The sequence below is a fragment of the Pantherophis guttatus genome, chromosome 4 (genome assembly GCF_059756535.1).
Source record: "Pantherophis guttatus breed Tessera chromosome 4, ASM5975653v1, whole genome shotgun sequence".
Taxonomy (NCBI): Eukaryota; Metazoa; Chordata; class Lepidosauria; order Squamata; family Colubridae; genus Pantherophis; species Pantherophis guttatus.
Genome location: NC_142066.1, coordinates 23693396 through 23711345, shown reverse-complemented (window position 1 = coordinate 23711345; position 17950 = coordinate 23693396). Strand labels below are relative to the sequence as shown.

At 43.6% G+C, this 17950-nt stretch overlaps 1 pseudogene across 1 annotated transcript; it reads right to left on the bottom strand.

Annotated features, from left to right (window-relative positions):
* Positions 1-7528: 7528 nt before the first annotated feature.
* Positions 7529-8264, bottom strand: LOC117662275 (ribonuclease pseudogene; annotated as a pseudogene). Its single transcript, XR_015734315.1, has one exon. The product of XR_015734315.1 is annotated as a ribonuclease pseudogene (transcript).
* Positions 8265-17950: the final 9686 nt, after the last annotated feature.

Sequence of the window (17950 nt, the reverse complement as noted above, 5' to 3'; positions counted from 1 at the left end):
TGAGTGAAGACATGGGGGGGGAGAAAGGGCTTTGGCGACCCCTGTGAAATGGCCGTTCGACCCCCAAAGGGGTCGCGATCCCCAGGTTGAGAACCGCTGGTATAGACTGACTACAAACATTGGCATGAAAAGTAGCAACAATGGTGCATTGGAAGATCTTCAAGGAAATACCATTTGCTGCAAGAAGAACTGTTAGGACTGCAAAATAGACAAGTAGAAAATGAAGAAGCTAAAATACTCTGGTACTTTAGAATTCAAACAGACAAATACCTGCCATGTAACACCCCAGACTTAATAATTGCCAATAAGAAAGAAAAAAGAAATGTCTAGATAGTGATGCAATAGTAAGATGTCCATAAGTGTGAATCTGATGCACTGCACTGACTCTTCAGCCCCTTACTGACCATAAGATGGCATATATTAAAAGTGTCATATTTACTTATTATCTACCTTATCTATTTTTTGTTTACAGGTAATCCTTGCTTAGCGATCATAATTGGAATCCACACCTTTGTCATTGCTATGATCACTGAATGACATATCACATGACAGTGATGGACTTGCTCTGACACTTCTCTTGAGGTCACTAAGTGAATCACCTGTGGTTATTATGTGAAATGATCCTGATTTGTGATTTTACTGCCAGCTTCTCTATTGATTTTGTTTAATTGTGGAAACACACAACTGGTGATCATAGGACCACAAGTTGCTGCCATGGTCATTAATTCCCACCATTTTGAAATGCCAGAATGGGTTATAAATGTACAGACTGGTTATACAGATACTTTTTTGGTGTTGTCAAAACTAAACATGGTTAAATGAAGCAGCCAGTAAGCAGGGACTATTATAGACAATTTTTCAGGTTAATTTCCTTTTCACATTTTTTTTTTTACAAGTGCTCTGTCTTGCTATTTGTATCAGCTTTATAATAAGATTTAATCGTTGGGCTATCATGCATTGTCTTAAATATTCATTCATATAATGGAGCGTCTATTGCATGGCCTACCGGGTGTTGTGCCCTACTTCGATGATGTGCTCATCTCTGTGTCTTCTTGAGATGAGCTCATCAGTCGAGTACGGGCTGTCCTCTTACGTTTCAGGGAATCTGGCCTTAAATTGAAGAAAAGCAAATGTATGATTGGCGTTCCAAACGTGGAGTTTTTAGGGTATTTGATTGATGCCAAGGGTATACATCCAACCCCCTCTAAGGTTGCGGCTATTAAGAAAGCTGCGACACCCACTTGTAAAGCAGAGTTACAAGCCATTTTGGGACTCTTGAATTTCTATAGTGTATTTTTACGTCATAAGGCCACGGTGGCTGAGCCCCTACACCGATTACTGAACAAGGACACACCGTGGATGTGGGGTCCAATGCCTCCATGGCTTTTCAAGCTGTGAAGGACTTACTCACATCTTCGGCTGTTCTTGTGCAGTATAGCTCAACTCTGCCCCTAGTGTTGACGGCTGATGCCTCTCCTTTTGGGGTTGGGGCCGTGTTAAGCCATAGGTTGCCAAACAGCTTAGAGGCCCCCGTGGCTTTTTACTCGAGGACCTTGTCCTCTGCAGAACGCAACTATAGTCAACTTGATTGGGAGGCTTTGGCAGCTGTTGCCTCCATCTAAAAATTTCATGACTACGTCTATGGCTGCCATTTTGAGCTGGTGATGGATCATAAGCCCCTCTTGGGGCTTCTAACTGGTCACCGACAAACGCCACAGTTCCTGTCTCCCAGGATGTCCCGTTGGACAGAGTTCTTAGTGAACTATTCATACACCCTGGTTCACTGTCTCCAGGTAAGCTCATTTCACATGCTGATGCCCTCAGGTGTTGCCCATTGCCTCTGCCTGTGGTTGACCCTGCGCCAGCTCTGTCTGTCCTGATGGTCGATGAGCTGGGCACCCCCTTGACCCCCACCGATATCGCTGCTCACTCCCGCCAGGACCCCGTCCTGTCTCAGGTTTTGGACTGGGTGGGTAGGGGATGACCGTTAGGGAAGGTGGGTGAATCTTTCGTACCCTACAAAATCCGTCAGCAAGAATTATCAGTCCACCTGGGATGCTTACTATGGGGTCATAGGGTAGTGGTTCCCCCCAAGCTGCAGACGTCGATTCTGCAGCAATTACATAAGAGTCATCCCGGCATAGTCCGAATGAAAGGCCTGAGCCGAAGCTATGTCTGGTGGCCCAAAATTGACAAGGACATTTCAAATTGGGTCTCCAGTTGTCCAGAATGCCAACGATCAAGGCCGGCGGCTCCCACCTCCGCCGCAAGGGAGTGGGAAATTCCCAGGGGGCTGTGGTTGCGTATCCACCAGGATTTTGCTGGGCCATTCTTGGGACGCACTTTCCTTATTGTGGTGGACACATTTTCAAAATGGGTAGAGTTGGAACTAATGACCTCGACCACGTCTGAGGCGGTCATTCGGGTGTTACACAGGTTATTTGCTATCTACGGCCTTCCAGATGTGCTGGTGACTGATAATGGGCCGCAATTAACGTCTGCCACCTTCCAGTTATTCCTAGTTAACTTAGGAATCTGCCATGCTCAGGTAGCACTGTTTCATCCTGCGGGAAATGATTTGGTCGAACGGGTGGTGAGATCTGTCAAGGAGACGCTGGCCTGACTTAAACCCGCCGATTGGCCAAAGAAAATGGCTGTTTACCTGTTGGCGCAGCACACAACACCGTGCTCTACCACAAACAGAAGTCCAGCGGAATTGCTTATGGGTCGCCGCCTGCGAACTATGTCGGACTGGCTACATCTCACATATGCACTGGAAAGCACTCCGGTTGGATGTCAGACACCTCGGGCATTTAAGGTGGGAGACCTGGTTTTCACGCAGAATTATGGGGGTGAACCGTGTTGCCTGCCAGGGCAAGTGACTCATATAACAGGTCCCTACTCTTACAGAATCCAGCTTGACGATGGTGACATGTGGATCAATTGTGCGGCCAAACTGCCCCAAAGCCTAACTAGCGCACCTGGTGCTTCCCCGGTGCACCAGGACGAGCACCTGCAGTTATCAGCACCAGTTATCATTCCTCTGTCCGATGCCCCTGGCCCGAAACAACCTTCATTATGCTTACCGTATGTGTCTGCATCTGCAGACACAGCGGCTGTCCTGGAAGATCCACCAGCCTGTCCACCGGCCACTGAGGAACTGACCCAGCAGCCAGCTGTTCCTGTGTTGAGATGATCAAGCCGAGTGCACACGCGTCTGTCTTACTTGAAAGATTACGTGTGCACCAACCAGGGCTGAAGGGGTGTTGTGTTCAGCACATTACCTAACAACGGAGGTGCCGTTCCCTGATTGGCTGATGCAGAAGCAGCCACAAGGGCGGGAAAAGGGTGCCAGTTGATTGGTGGTTGGGTTTGACAGCCGGCATATATAAACACTGTCAGGCTTTTGTTGCTGTTCATTCAGTTCTGCCGTTCGTTAATAAAATAGTGTTGTACCGATTGTCTCGCTTCAGCCCATATTTAACCGGGAATTTAGCAACAACCTCCTGCTTTCTAGCCATTTTAAGATGGTTTACTCCCTCTCACAATGCTCTTCGCCTCTGAAGTGTAAAACAAACAAGCTGAAAACAACTATTCCCTGGTAAGGCCAAGCACAAAACGTATACAGCACCTTTACCATTAAATGACCTTTCCTCAGTCTTTCACAGGCTGCAGAGCAGTGTGTTTTGAAATTGACAACATTAAAATATATGGACTTCAACTCCCAGAATTCCACAGCCAGTTGGTAATGATATATAATGTCTCTGAGAATCATTCCTGGATGAATTAGTGATGAAGAAGTTGACCTTGGAAATCTTCAACATATTGCAGCAAAAGTCAAAATTCTACCTGCTTTTCACCCTTCACTGAAATGGGTTGGAGGGGGGGCTGGAGACCCAGTTCTGTCTTCACTGTCTCTATTGTCCGTTTCCGAATCAGGATGGGAAAGGAAACACCAGACAACAAGCTGGAGGTTGTAGTAAAGTTTTACCTTCTGCAATTCGGCACGCTCCAACAATCACCCAGTGCAGTTTCAGTGAAATATTGTCAGCTCTAACCATACGTGCTCCCATCACCATTTTTAAACCCAGTGCACCCCACCCCGCTACTCCACCCCAAACCCTAGCGCCGATTGGAGGGTTCCAGCTGCTTCCTCTGGCTAGTAATTAGTTGCAAGTAGTCCAGGGACATCGGGTTCGGGAAGCCCCCATTAATGTTGGCTAATGTAGCCAGCTTGGCGTCTGCGCAGGCATGGCTCCGTCCACCTCTCAGCTGAGAGGCGGCAATGCATCTGACAGTGCCAGAAGAAATGGAGACCCCGAAAATAGTGATCGGAAGAGGGTCCCACCAGCCAAATTCAGGAGGAAGCAGGTGGCGTTAAGGCAAGATTTTCAGTACTGGAACGAGGGGCGGCATGCTTTGTTTGTCTCCATCCCCGCCAGAATGACAGCCCCGGCAAAGTGGGGCTGACATCTATTTCATCATGATCAGCAGATGTGGCATTGTTGTCCTCATTTAGTTAAAGGTGAGATAGCCCCCAAATATAGTGGGTAGTTTTGTTTTTGTTTTTTTCAGTTTTACTGATCTATTTTTTTTTATTTTTAAACAAAACTTAAAGCATAAAACAATTATCATCCATTACAATTACAGAAAGTGTATTGATCGGTTACAAATCTTTTGTGCTTAATCCTCTATCAGGATTTCTGAAACAAACGGGGGCATCTGTGTGGGAGGGAGTTGTCAAAAAAGTCACATTCATGGCTGGAAACATGTGACTAAAAGTCTATCCAAGGTTGCCACCACTACCACCATCATCATCAGAGTTGTAAGGGACCTTGGAGGTCTTCTAGTCCAACCCCCCCTGCTCAAGCAAGAGCCCCTATACCATTTCAGACAAATGGTTGTCCAATCTCTTGTAGGTCATGCAAGTCTTAATTTGCACAGTTGTGGACACTGTCTTGGGGTGGGGGGGTTGACACTGACTCCAAGGATGCAGGGGAATGCAAAGAATTCTAGTATGTCATGGCAAAGCAAAAATATAATTTAAAAATGTGAGTATATCATAATAATATCAAAGGAGTCCTCCTCCTCCCCATGAATCTTTTCCATGGAGGAGTGTTTATGAAATCTCAGCCAGGTCTCAAGAGTTACCACAGTGTCACAATTGCATCTCCATCAGAGTGGACAGACCTTTTCCCCCTCACAAACAGAAATGAACTTAAAAGTGTGATTCACTACACACAAATATACCTGTGCAAATTAGTTGTACTTGTTTTTTTTTTAAAACAAAGAACCACGTTTTCAAGAACCATGCTGGAAATCACATCTTGTTCTTGGCCAAATCTTCAGATTTGTACAAATGAGCGCTAGTTCTTGTTTCCTGAAGGACTTCCACATTGCCCTTACTTAGAGGCACTCTGCTCTTCCTTGGGCATTGATGTCTCTTTTAATTGTGGTTTCGGCAGTGATGATAAGGGAACAGCATTGCTTGAATCCAGCTGTGAAATACGTTCATGAAGAAACATGCCCTCTTCCAGAATGTCCTTGCATCACGTGGACATTTTTTTTCTCTTTTGAAATGAACCTCTGTCCATGCTCACTTCCTCTTTTTTGGAGAAGGGGGTCACTTGCAGTTCTTTCCTGCTCCCCTCTCACTAGCTAGGTGAACATTTACACAATGGGCTCCTTGGGCAGAAGGACAGATGAAGTCAGAAGGTTGACAACCCATTTCTTCCACAAGATCTCGTTCAGATGACTCTAAGACTAGAGAAGGCTAAGATGTGGAGATGATTTTCTTATGGAAGATTTTGAACTGGGTTAGGCTACTGAATATATAGAAATGTTACCTTTTTAAAAAAAAAAAACTTGGGTTACATTCTAAGGTACTTCCTTTGTAGATCTTGTACTACGCTAAAGGGATGACAGCACTTTCCTCATGATCTCGATTTCACTCCTGCCAAGCTCATGAGTGTGATAGACTTAAGTTGTCCTTGGAGTACCTAATATTAAAGGAGTATTTCCCCCTTAATTCTGATCCAATCCAAGAATAGCCACAGAGGATCTAAATCTATTTTTGGGAGAGAAATCAGAGGAATGCAGTGACTAGAAGGAATAAAGAGGGAGAAAAGGCTGGGTAAAAGGTTCCAAGGAAGAGAGACATTTTTTGTCAGCCTTGCCAGGTAGGCCAGATAAGAAGCAAACCCAGGAATAATATCTCTAACTTTATTGTAAGTTTACTTTAAATGTACTTTGCAAGTGTGAAAGTACACCTCCCCTCTCTCACCCTTACAATCCAATGAACTTTTTAAGAAGTTTGTCTTGCCCCTATTCCTTCTGTTGACTCAGCTGCCTCTTATCTGACTGTTGCCCTGTCTGTGGCTGTTCCTTCTGTCTCCCAAGGTCATTGCCACACAATATTACATTGTAGAGGCTTTTGCCAATTCAGGGATGTTTGAAGAGCCCTTCCATTCAACACCAAGGGAAAACAGTTCTGAAACCAATGTTTGTCATTCTGAAAATGACAGCCTGGAAAACTTTCAGTGGCTTGTCCCAAAAGGTGCTTTTTCAACAGGCAGCTTACTAATGATATACTGTATAGATAATATGTATATAATGATCATAATGGCAGGTCATCACCAGCTCTGATGATGTAGTGAGATTAAACTGTCTTTAGATACAAGGCCATTGGAATGAAAATCAAATTACAGATGGTGACCCAAAGGGAAATACATTGCACTGGAACCCTGCATTGTATAGTATACTAGCTGGACGCCCGTGCTTCGCTACAAAACTATATGCTCAGGTTTGATAAATTGACACTTACAGCCTGAAACTTAATGTAGAATGTGTAACTCCGTAGCATCAGAGCGTGTTAATATAATGCAACTGGCAGTTGGAACAGAGTGGGAAGGCGAGTAGAATGTCCTAGCCTGCAGTATCCATCGGTATTCATCTGGGTAGCATCCTGTCAGTGTGTGAGAGAGTTGAGGGGTGTTTGGAAACTCAAACAGTATTTGCTGTGTGAGCAAGAAGGAGACAGGAAGGATGCTGGGCATGGTTTAGCTCAATTCTTCTGTAGTAAAGCTGTTTGCTGCTGTGAAAATAAAACTGAAACTGAAAGTCCTCTCCTCTGCTTGTGTTTTGCATTTGGAACAGATCTCTTTTGAGGTGGGGTGGGGGAGTAGAACTCCTTAGTATCAGAGGGCTGTTTGGAAAGTGAAACAGTATTTGCTGTGTGAGCAAGAAGGAGACAGGAAGGAGACTAGCTGTGGCTTAGCTCAAGTGTTCTATATTAAAGCTGCTGCTCGTAGGTGTACACAATGTTTCTGCACGTGCTCAGAGACATCTGGGCAAGTGGGCAGAGCTTCCCACTGCTTAGTGGCCCTGATGTGTTCAGAGAGAATGAAGTAAGAACAATTTTAAAAGAGCAGAAATTTTAGTCAGGTTAATGCAGGATGAATCTGGTCATTCCTTCCTTGAAAAAAGCAAAATTATTTAAAATGAAATGAAGCTACACAAAGAACAGAGATGTAATGCATTTTTTTGTTTATTTTTAATCATTCATTTCAAAGCATTTGGCAGATATATTATTGCTGGTTTATGTAAAATTTAGGATATTCAGAGTTTTGGTTTTGTGCTGGCTATAGAATAAAGAGAAAAAAGAAAAGCAGGGTGAATATCTAGATAGATTACAATGGTCACAACTGAGCACAGATCATGAAAAAGAGTCCAGGAAATGAGCCACAGAATCAGCAGAAAATGAGATTTTTTTTCCCATAGAAGAGAAGCCATCTTGAGGGAGTCTCCATCCGATCAATTCGTATCATCTTCAAATACTGTTAAATCTGACCTTCCTCGTAGTGCACAGGAAATCCGTTCTCACAAGCAATGACAATATATCTGGGTGACGTGTTTTCCCTGTAATCACAAGGAGGTTTGGTGGATGATCCTTTCATCTTACAGGTGGTGACCCGGAACTGGTTCTTGCTACGCCGCAATCCGTTGTTAATGGCTTCTCCACCATCCCCACACACAGCAATGATTTTGTTCTTTGTGTCATGGATGAAGGTGTTGACCTCCTTACATTTGGGGCTGGTCATTCCGCGCCTTTGCATCATTTTATTACAGTAATGATCTCCAACATTGCTCATGGGATTATCGTAGTGCTGCCTCAGGAATTTTTCATAGTCAGCAGCAACACTGCTCAGCATCAGGACAGCAGCCAGGACTATGAAGAGCCCAAGGCCAAAACCCTTGAACAGCATGATCAGCTCTGTCACAGAAAAAAAGGAGAAGATGCATGAATATCTCCATGTGAAACCAGGGGTTGAAATATCTAACACTGAAAGGGAACCTTCTATGTTAGCTATTATGAAAAATCCTTGACTTTCCATGTTGCCAAAATTAGGGAATTCTGCTTCTACAGTTATTATTATGTGAATCTTTATAAACAAAAGGAAATAGCAAAGGATAAAATTGATAATTATTTGTTGGAAGAAGGGATTACACCACTAGAGGAGGAAAAAAGGACCATGCTAAATAGAGAAATAACACCAGAAGAATTGAGAGGGGCAATCCTAAGGCTTAAGAACAATAAGACACCATGACCGGACGGCCTTCCAGGGGAAGTCTACAAAAAAATGAGTGAGATTATAGAACCAGTATTGTTGGAGATATGTAATGAAGCACTATGCGAAGCAAAAATACCGGAATCATGGAGGGAGGCATACAACACCTTAATCTCGAAAGAAGGTACAGATAAAAATCAAATCAGAAATTACAGACCAATATCACTCTTAAATGCCAATTACAAAATATTCATGAATATAATAGCAGAAAGTCTGAAAAGAGTATTGAATGAGACTATACACCCAGATCAAAATGCCTTCCTTCCAAACAGACAAATAAGAGATAACACAAGAATAATAGTAGACATACTGGAATATTATGAAGCCCACCGAGGGAAACAAGTGGCTCTTGTTTTTCTGGATGCCCAAAAGGCTTTTGATAATCTAAACTGGCAATTCATGATTAGGCAAATTAGATCCATGAAACTGGGAAGTAAATTCGAAAATATGATAGCGGCAATATATATGATGCAGAAGGCAAGGGTAATAGTAAACGGGGACACCATCAACACATTTCAGATAATCAAGAGTATGCGTCAGGGATGTCCACTGTTGCCACTTCTCTTTATTTTAATGTTAGAAATTTTACTAAATAGAATCAGAGCAAACTGAGAAATAAAGGGAACAAAAATTAAAAGAGAAGAGTACAAAGCACAGGCTTTTGCGGACGACATGGTATTCATTATTGAGGAACCTCTGGAATCCAGTCCTATTCTAATACAAGAAATAGAAAAATATGGGGAAATATCTGGACTTAAAATTAATCAAAATGATAGTTAAAAACTTAACAACAATTCAGAAAAAAGAATTAGAAAAGGAAATGGATTTAAAAATTGTAAAAAAAAAATATATACTTAGGGATATGATTAATGGCAAGATGTACGTCCCTAAAGGAGGATAATTACATATTAGTCCAACAAATAAAGAAGATTTGGAAAAATGGGGGATGCTTCAACTATCGCTTTTAGGTAGGATAGCGACCATCTTTCCCAAATTATTATACTTATTTCAGACAATTCTCATATCATTAGATAGGAAGTTTTTCAGAGAACTTAATTACTACAAAATTGTTTGATCAGGAAAGAAGGCAAGAATAAAACTACTCTCTCTTCAAGATAGCAGAAGTAGGGGGGGCTTTGGACTCCCAGCGTGGGAATTTTACCACAAGGCAGCAACTCTGGTTTGAATAAGGGATTGGGTGAATTTAAACAACAGAAGAATCTTAACACAGGAAGGACACGATCTGCAAAAAGTGTGGCATGCCTTTATGTGGGATAAAGGGAATAGGACACACTCATATTTCTATAGACACAAAATACATTGTGTCTATAGACACAATGTTGTTACAAATTTGGGAGGATATAAGGAAAAAACATTACATGAAAATCCCTGGTTGGTTATCCACCATGGAAGCAATGATCCACCCCAACACATTAGATATAAGCAAAATGCCCAGATATTCAGAAATTTTAGATAAACAGGGGAAGCTGAAAAACAATCAGATACTAAAGGAACAGGGTTGGTGGCCATATTTACAACTGCAATAAAGGTACAAGAAAAACGTGGAAGAATATGGAATTGACACGGAACCAAAACAACTAGACAAATTGTTGATAGGCCCCGAAGGAAAATTAATATCCAACATATACAATTATCTATTAGAATTTAATAGAGTAGAGGAGGTGGTGAAAGAACCAATGATTGCATGGGCTAAAAACATAGGGCATAATTTAGATTTAGAGGATTGGGAAAGAATTTGGAACAAAAATTACACTGTAACAAAATCCGCTGCTTATAAGGAAAATCAATACAAAATGCTTTACTGTTGGCACCTAGCCCCAGCAAGGCTGGCTAAAATGTACTAGAATTTAAGCCCAAAATGTTGGGAATGTAACCAACATCAAGGTACCTTCTTTCATGCTTGGTGGCTGTGTCCTGAAGCAAAAAAGTACTGAACTAATATACAAGGATGGCTACAAGAGATAATAAAATGTCAAATAGAACTAAACCCGGAAACGGAAACATTTCTCCTGGGAATACTTAAAACAAAATTTGATAGAAAGATAAGATATTTGATTTTACACATATTAACAGCGGCAAGAATTGCGTTTGTGCAATATTGGAAGGAACGCAATACACCACCAGAGGGATTGATCATTCAGACTGTGCCGAAATGGATAAACTGACCCTAGAATTAAAAGAAAAAGATGATTCGGAATATTATGCAGTTTGGGAAAAATGGTATACCTGGATAGATAATAGAAATAAAAATTGGAAATATACATAAGGCTATTGAGGACTAGATATGGAATGTATATAATGTATATATTGTATGGAATGTTGATCCGAAGTATACAAAAATGACACAGTCTGTTGATTATGTACTAGAGTTGTGTAAAGGAAAATTGTAATAAAAATTATTTCAAAAAAAGAAAAAGAAAAGAAAAGTCTAATCCAGTGCAGTGGGAATCAAAATCTCCCTAAGAACATCATTGCTTCATTTTAGCCTTCTCTGGTCTTAGACTCACCTGAATGGGATCTCGAAGAAGAGATGGATTCTCAGCCTTCCGTCTTCTTCTGTCCTTCTGCTTCTACAGTCCTCTTTTATAATGGTCCACCTACAAGGCAGAGGTGGAGCAAGAAAGGGCTGCAATTGACCCCCCTCCAAAAAAGGAGAAGTGAGCATGGACAGACGTTAATTTCAAAACAGAAAAAAAAAGTTCACGTGTGCAAGGACATTCTTGAAGAGAGCGTGATTATGCATGGACATGTTTCACAGCTGGATCCGAGCAATGCTATTGCCTTATCACCAATGGTGAAACAGTTAGTGAAAGAGACATGGACACCTGAAGCTTCTCAAGCAGCAGTGTGCCTCTGACTAAGTGCAACGTGGATATCCTTCAAGAAACAGAACCTACTGCTCACTTGTACACATGTAAAGAGTTGGCCAGAAGGAAGATGACATTTCCAGCATGGTTCTTGTATTATGAACAAATATAGCTAATCTGTACGTCTATATTCCTATGTATCACTGGCTATTGTGCCTTGTGTTTCTTGATGAGTGTATCTTGTCTTTTTATGTACGCTGAGAGCATATCCACCAAAGACAAATTCCTTGTGTGTCCAATCACACGCACTCTTCTGTTCTGTTCTGTTCTGTTCTATCTTTAAAGATGCAGATTGTTATGGGGAAATTTGTAAAGAGAAAAATGCACAAATATTGCCTGGGAGGGCAAAGCACAGAATATATGGATCATGTTTAACTTGAAATGACTTTTCTTCAGTCTATCACAGGCTAGAGCAGTGTTTTTTTTGAAGCTGGCAATATTAAAATATGTGGACTTCAACATCCAGAATCCCCCAGTAGGCATGTTGGTAATGTTATTGTGTATCTGAGAAGCCTTCTTGGATGAATTAGTGATGAAGAAGTTGACTTTGGAGTAATCTTCAGATAGTGCAGCAAAATTCTCTTCCTGCCTTTCTCCATTTAATTAAATCTGGTGGGAGTGGGTACCCTATTCTATTTCCACTGCCTGTATTTCCTCATGATTAGCAGATATGGCATTGTTGTTCTCAGTTAGCATGAAACGTGAGGTACCCCAAACATGGTGGGTGATTTCTTTCAGTTTTACCGATTTCTGAAATGAAAAGGGCATCTGTAAGAGGGGGGGGCAGGTCAAAAACTCTTGGCTGCAGACATGTAGCTAAAAGTCCATACAATGGTTATATGTCATGCGGGTCTTCATTTGCACAATTATGGCCATTAACTTGAGGTTTTTGATCTGCTCCAAAGATGCAAGTGAATGCAAAGATCTCCACAGTGCCATGGCAAATAAAAGAAATATGTGTATATCATAATAGCAATAGCACTTAGACTTATATACCACTTCACAGTGCTTTACAGCCCTCTCTAAGCTGTTTACAGAGTCAGCATTTTCCCCCCAACAATCTGGGTCCTCATTTTACCGATCTCGGAAGAATGGAAGGCAGAGTCAACCTTGAGCCTGGTGAGATTTGAACTGCCAAATAATAATACAAAATTAGTGGTAATTTCTCACTTGTATTTTTCGTGAAGGAGTGATGATGAAATCTCAAGAGTGACCATAGTGTCCCAATTGCATCTCCATCATAGTGGATAGGCCTTCACAAGCTCTGGTGATATATTGAGATGAAACAGTTTTGTCCTTAGTTACAAGGCCATTGGAGTGAGCTGTCTTTCAAGGCACATAGCGTGACCAGGGCCGGATTTTCCTATAGGCTAACTAGGCTTCAGCCTAGGGCCTCAAGATCAAGAGGGGCCTACATTCAAATTGTTAGCAAAATTAAAATTACACTTTCACTATAGGTGAAAGGGCCTCATAAGTGGAATAGCCTAGGGCCTCTTTTCATCTAAATCCGGCCCTGAGCGTGACCCAAAAGGGAAACACGCTGCGCTGGAACATTATGCAGTGTGGTTCATGCACTTCATATTGTAAGCTCCTAGGGGTTACGGATGAAGGAGTTCTTCTGGTTTGCTTCCTTGTAGAACTATTTCCATCAGCTCCCATTTTTGTATCATGGTATTAGAGCAATTTCTTCAGAGGCTGATCTTACTATCTCTTTGAAGGAATGTCATAATTAGAAGCATAGGTTCTTGGTGTCAACCCAACCAAAGAGATGAGGGCTACGTCCTTTGGAAAGCATGCTTGAAGCCAATTCCAAAGAGAGACCCTGCAAAAGCAGAGACTAAATGATTCAGCTTGCCACCAGGACATACTTCTCTTTCTGAAATAGAATAATAGACTAACAGAGTTGAAAGGGACTATGGAAGTGTTGTAAATCTAATCCCCTTCTCCTGCAGGAAATCCTATATCTTTTCAGACAAATGGTTGTCCAATCTCTGCTTAAAAACCTCCAATGTTGGAGCGCCCAGTGGAGGCAAGCCATCCCACTGATTCATTGCTCTGTCAGGAAACTTCTCCTTAGTTCTAGATTGGTTCTCTCCTTGATTAGTTTCCACCCATTGCTGCTTGTCCTGCCTTCAGGTGCTTTAGAGAATAGGTCTTCTGTGGCAGCCCCTTATCTGTTGGAAGAGTGCTCTTATGTCACCCCTAGTCCTCTTTGCATAGACTAGACATACCCAATTCCTGCAACTGTTACTCATGTTTCATCCTCCAGTCCCCCAATCTCTTCTCTGAACTCTCTCTAGTGTCTCAACATCTTTTTTGCATCATGTCAAAGGAAATGGATGCAGTATTCCATGTGTGGTCTTACCAAGGCATTATGAAGCAGTATTAACCCTCTGTGTGATCTTGATTTTATCCCTCTGTTAAGGCGGCCTAAAACTGTTGAGTAGGACTGTAGAATAGTTGGGTTCTAATTTGAAAATGGAAGATGAACAAGTAAAAGAAACAATGATACAGTGGGCAAAAAACTTTGGATATAATATAGAATAATATAGAATAAGAGCCTTGGTGGTGCAGCGGACTAAGTGCTGTTATGTAGCACTTAGCTGCCAGCTGCCTACAATTAGTGCTAGTTCAATTCTCCATCAGCGCGCCGAGAAGAAACGTTCAGGTAAGCAATGTTCGATCTCACCAGGCTCAAGGTTGACTCAGCCTTCCATCCTTCTGAGGTAGGTAAATTGAGGACCCGGATTGTGGGGGCAATAAGCTGACTTTGTAGAAACACCACTTATGGGGGGGCCAAAAGCTCTAATAAGCAGGTATATACAAAAGAATGAAAGCTATTGCTATAAGTGCATTGTAAGCCACCCTGAGTCTTCAGAGAAGGGCGGCATATAAATTGAACTAATAATAAATAAATAAATAAATAGAATTAGAGAAATGGGAAAATATATAGGAAAGAAATTATAAATTAACAATGGCAACTTCTTATAAAGAAAAGATATATAAAATGTTTTTAGATGGCATTTACCACCTGCTAGGTTAGCCAAAGTGTTCAAAAATACGTCTAGTAAATGTTGGAAATGTAATCAAAAACCTGGCACATATTATTATCTGTAGTGGACTTGTACTAAAGCAGGGGTGAAATGTAAAATTTGTTACTACCGGTTCTGTGGGCCTGGCTTGGTGGTTGGGTGGGGGGTGGGGATGGGGTAATGTGACTGGGTAGGCGTGGCCAACTTTTTTTTTTATTTTAACTTTTCAAAGCATTTTTTTCTGCAAATGTAAAAAAATGCTTTGAAAAGCCTCTGCCGATCAGGAACACAACTGGGATCATCAGAGCCTTTTCAAAGCATTTTTTAAACCATCTCTTCCGCTGAAGAGGTTGCAGAAAAAAATGCTTTAAAAAATGCTTTGAAAAGTCTCTCTCAAGATCAGGCAATTCAGCTGGGATCATCAGAGAGACTTTTAAAGCATTGTTTTCTGCAACCTCTTCCAGGGAAGAAGTGGTTAAAAAAATGCTTTGAAAAGCCTCTGAGATCCCAGCTGAGCCGTGCGATCATCAGAGGCTTTTTTTTTTAACTTTTAAAAGCATTTTTTTCAGAGGAAGAAGTTGTAAAAAAATTCTTTTAAAAATAAAAAAAAAAAGCCTCTGATGATCGTTTGGCTCAGCTGGGCATGGGAGGGGGGGGCGCATGGATTTTTGCTACCGGTTCTCTGAACCACCCACCGCCATCGCTACCGGATCAAGCGATCCGGTCCAAACCAGGAGCATTTCACCCCTGTACTAAAGCAATCGGTAATAAATAAATAAAATGGGGAAAAATACACATGTGGCTAGAAAAGATGTCAAGAAAACATGTAGATCTGAAATCTGAACTTTTTTTTATTAGGTATAGTACCAGAAAAATGTGATAAACAAAGGGTATTTTCAGCCCCAGAGGCCATTTTTACTTTGGATCTTCAGGGCTGTCACACTTGGTGGATGGGCATGCTGTGGGAAAACAGGAGTGGGGTTGGATGGAGTTGGAGTGAGATATATAGCCATAAGAACATTCTTTTCCCAGGGAGTCAAGGACATTTAGCCTGTACCTGGAGAGGCGTGACTGGGAGACATCTCCACTTGGAACGGTGGCTTGATTGGACCATGTGATGGAGATGTGGGTGCAAGGAAAGGCCTTTGACTTTCTTTTGGGTGGGGAAAACCCGGAAGCTTTCAGATTCGTATTTTCCCAGATGTGCCAATATAACATCTCTAATTGTCTTTGTGTAAATTTTTAAGGGGTTTGGGGAGGGGGGTGGGGAGGGAGGCCAGCCTGGCTGTTAATGGTGCCATAGGGGGTACGGACCCTGGGGGAAAGGGGACTGTTAGAATGCCCTCTATTGAGGGCTTCTCCATCAATACGCTGAGTGGGAGGGGCAGGTATGGCGGGAGCAGGGGGCCGTATCATGTGGTGGGGGCACGCGCTCGCTATCTCCGAGCGATTGCGTGCCCCGGTTCCCTTAGCTCTTCCCGTTCCTCAGGCTGCTTAGAGTCTCAGGGCCCGAGCTTCCGGCTGATGTTGTGTAATGCCAGGTCTGTAGTAAATAAAGCCCCCCTCATTTGTGATCTTATTCAGGAGGGGGGAGCGGACCTGGTAGGTATTACGGAGACCTGGTTGGGCCATGAGCGGGGGGTTCCCCTCGTGGAGATGTGCCCATCAGGCTTCCGTGCATTTCATCAGCCGAGAGCTCAGGGCAGGGGCGGGGGGGGTGGCAGTCATTATAAGAGAGGGTCTTGATCCAAGGGAGACCACTGTGCCTCAGATAGCCGGATGTGAGTCCCTTTTCGTGAAGTGGGGTCGTGGGGTGCGGATGGGTCTGTTGATTACGTACCTGGCTCCCTGCCACGTGGCAACGACCCTGCCCGAACTCCTCAATGTTATAGCCGAGGTGGCGGCTGATACCCCCAGACTTGTGGTCATGGGGGATTTCAACTTGCCATCCATTGGTGAAACTTCTGAGGTAGCTCGGGAGTTCATGGCTTCCATGACGGCCATGGACCTGACCCAAGTAATTCACGGCCCTACTCACATGGGGGGACACACTCTGGATTTAGTTTTTGTCTCTGGTCAGTGGTTGAGTGGCCTTGATATAGGGGATATAGATACTGAACCCTTGTTATGGTCTGACCACTCGCTTCTTCAACTTGACTTTCTGACCGCCGCACCCCATCACAGGGAGGCGGAGCCGACCAGGTGGTTCCGCCCCAGGCGCCTGATGGATCCTGATAGGTTCCAGATGGAGCTTGGGCCATTTCCTGAAACTCTAGCTCACGACTCGGCTGATGACCTGGTGGCCGCCTGGGATAGTGCGGCTGCCGGGGCTTTGGACCGGGTCGTGCCTTTGCGGCCTCTGACCCGGCACCGAACTCACTTAGCTCCTTGGTTCTCCGAGGAGCTGAGAGAGATGAAGCGCCGGAAAAGATGCCTAGAGAGCGGTTGGAGGGCCAGCTGTTCCGAATCCGACTTGACACTGGTAAGGTCTCATATTAAGACCTACCTAGTGGCGATAAAAGCGGCGAAATCTAGCTATTTTGCTGCTCTTATCGCATCATCAGTTAACCACCCAGCCGCCCTGTTCAGGGTGATCCGCTCCCTTCTCCATCTGGGAGCGCGGGAGGACCCCTTGCAGGGCCGAGCTGAGGATTTTGTACAGTATCTGGATGATAAAATAACTCAGATTCGGGAAGACTTGGCCGCTGACTGGGTTAGTTCAGACGAGATGACTGAGGCAGGCCTTGAGAATATTATCTGGGAGGAGTTCGATCCTGTGGCTCCCGAGGACGTGGACAGGATCTTGGGACGGCTGAACGCCACCACATGTTTATTGGACCCGTGTCCCTCCTGGTTGGTGCTGGCTTCCCGGGAGGTTACACGAGGCTGGCTCCAGGGAATTATCAATGCTTCTTTGAGTGAGGGTGTCCTGCCGGCCACCTTGAAAGAGGCGGTGGTGAGGCCTCTCCTCAAGAAGCCATCCCTGGATCCGGCTGTTTTGGCTAACTATCGTCCAGTCTCCAACCTTCGCTTTATTGCGAAGGTTGTTGAGAGTGTGGTGGCGCGACAACTTCCACAGTACCTGGATGAAGCTGTCTATTTGGATCCGCTCCAGTCCGGCTTCAGACCTGGGTACAGCACGGAAACGGCATTGGTCGCGTTGGTGGATGATCTCTGGAAGGCTCGGGATAGGGGTTATTCCTCTATCCTGGTCCTGTTATACCTCTCAGCGGCTTTTGATACCATCGACCATGGTATCATGTTGCGCCGGTTGGAGGGACTGGGAGTGGGGGGGGCACCGTTTTGCGGTGGTTCTCCTCCTATCTCTCCGACCGGTCGCAATCCGTGTTGACAGGGGGGCAGCGGTCGACCCCGAGGCGCCTTGTTTGTGGGGTGCCACAAG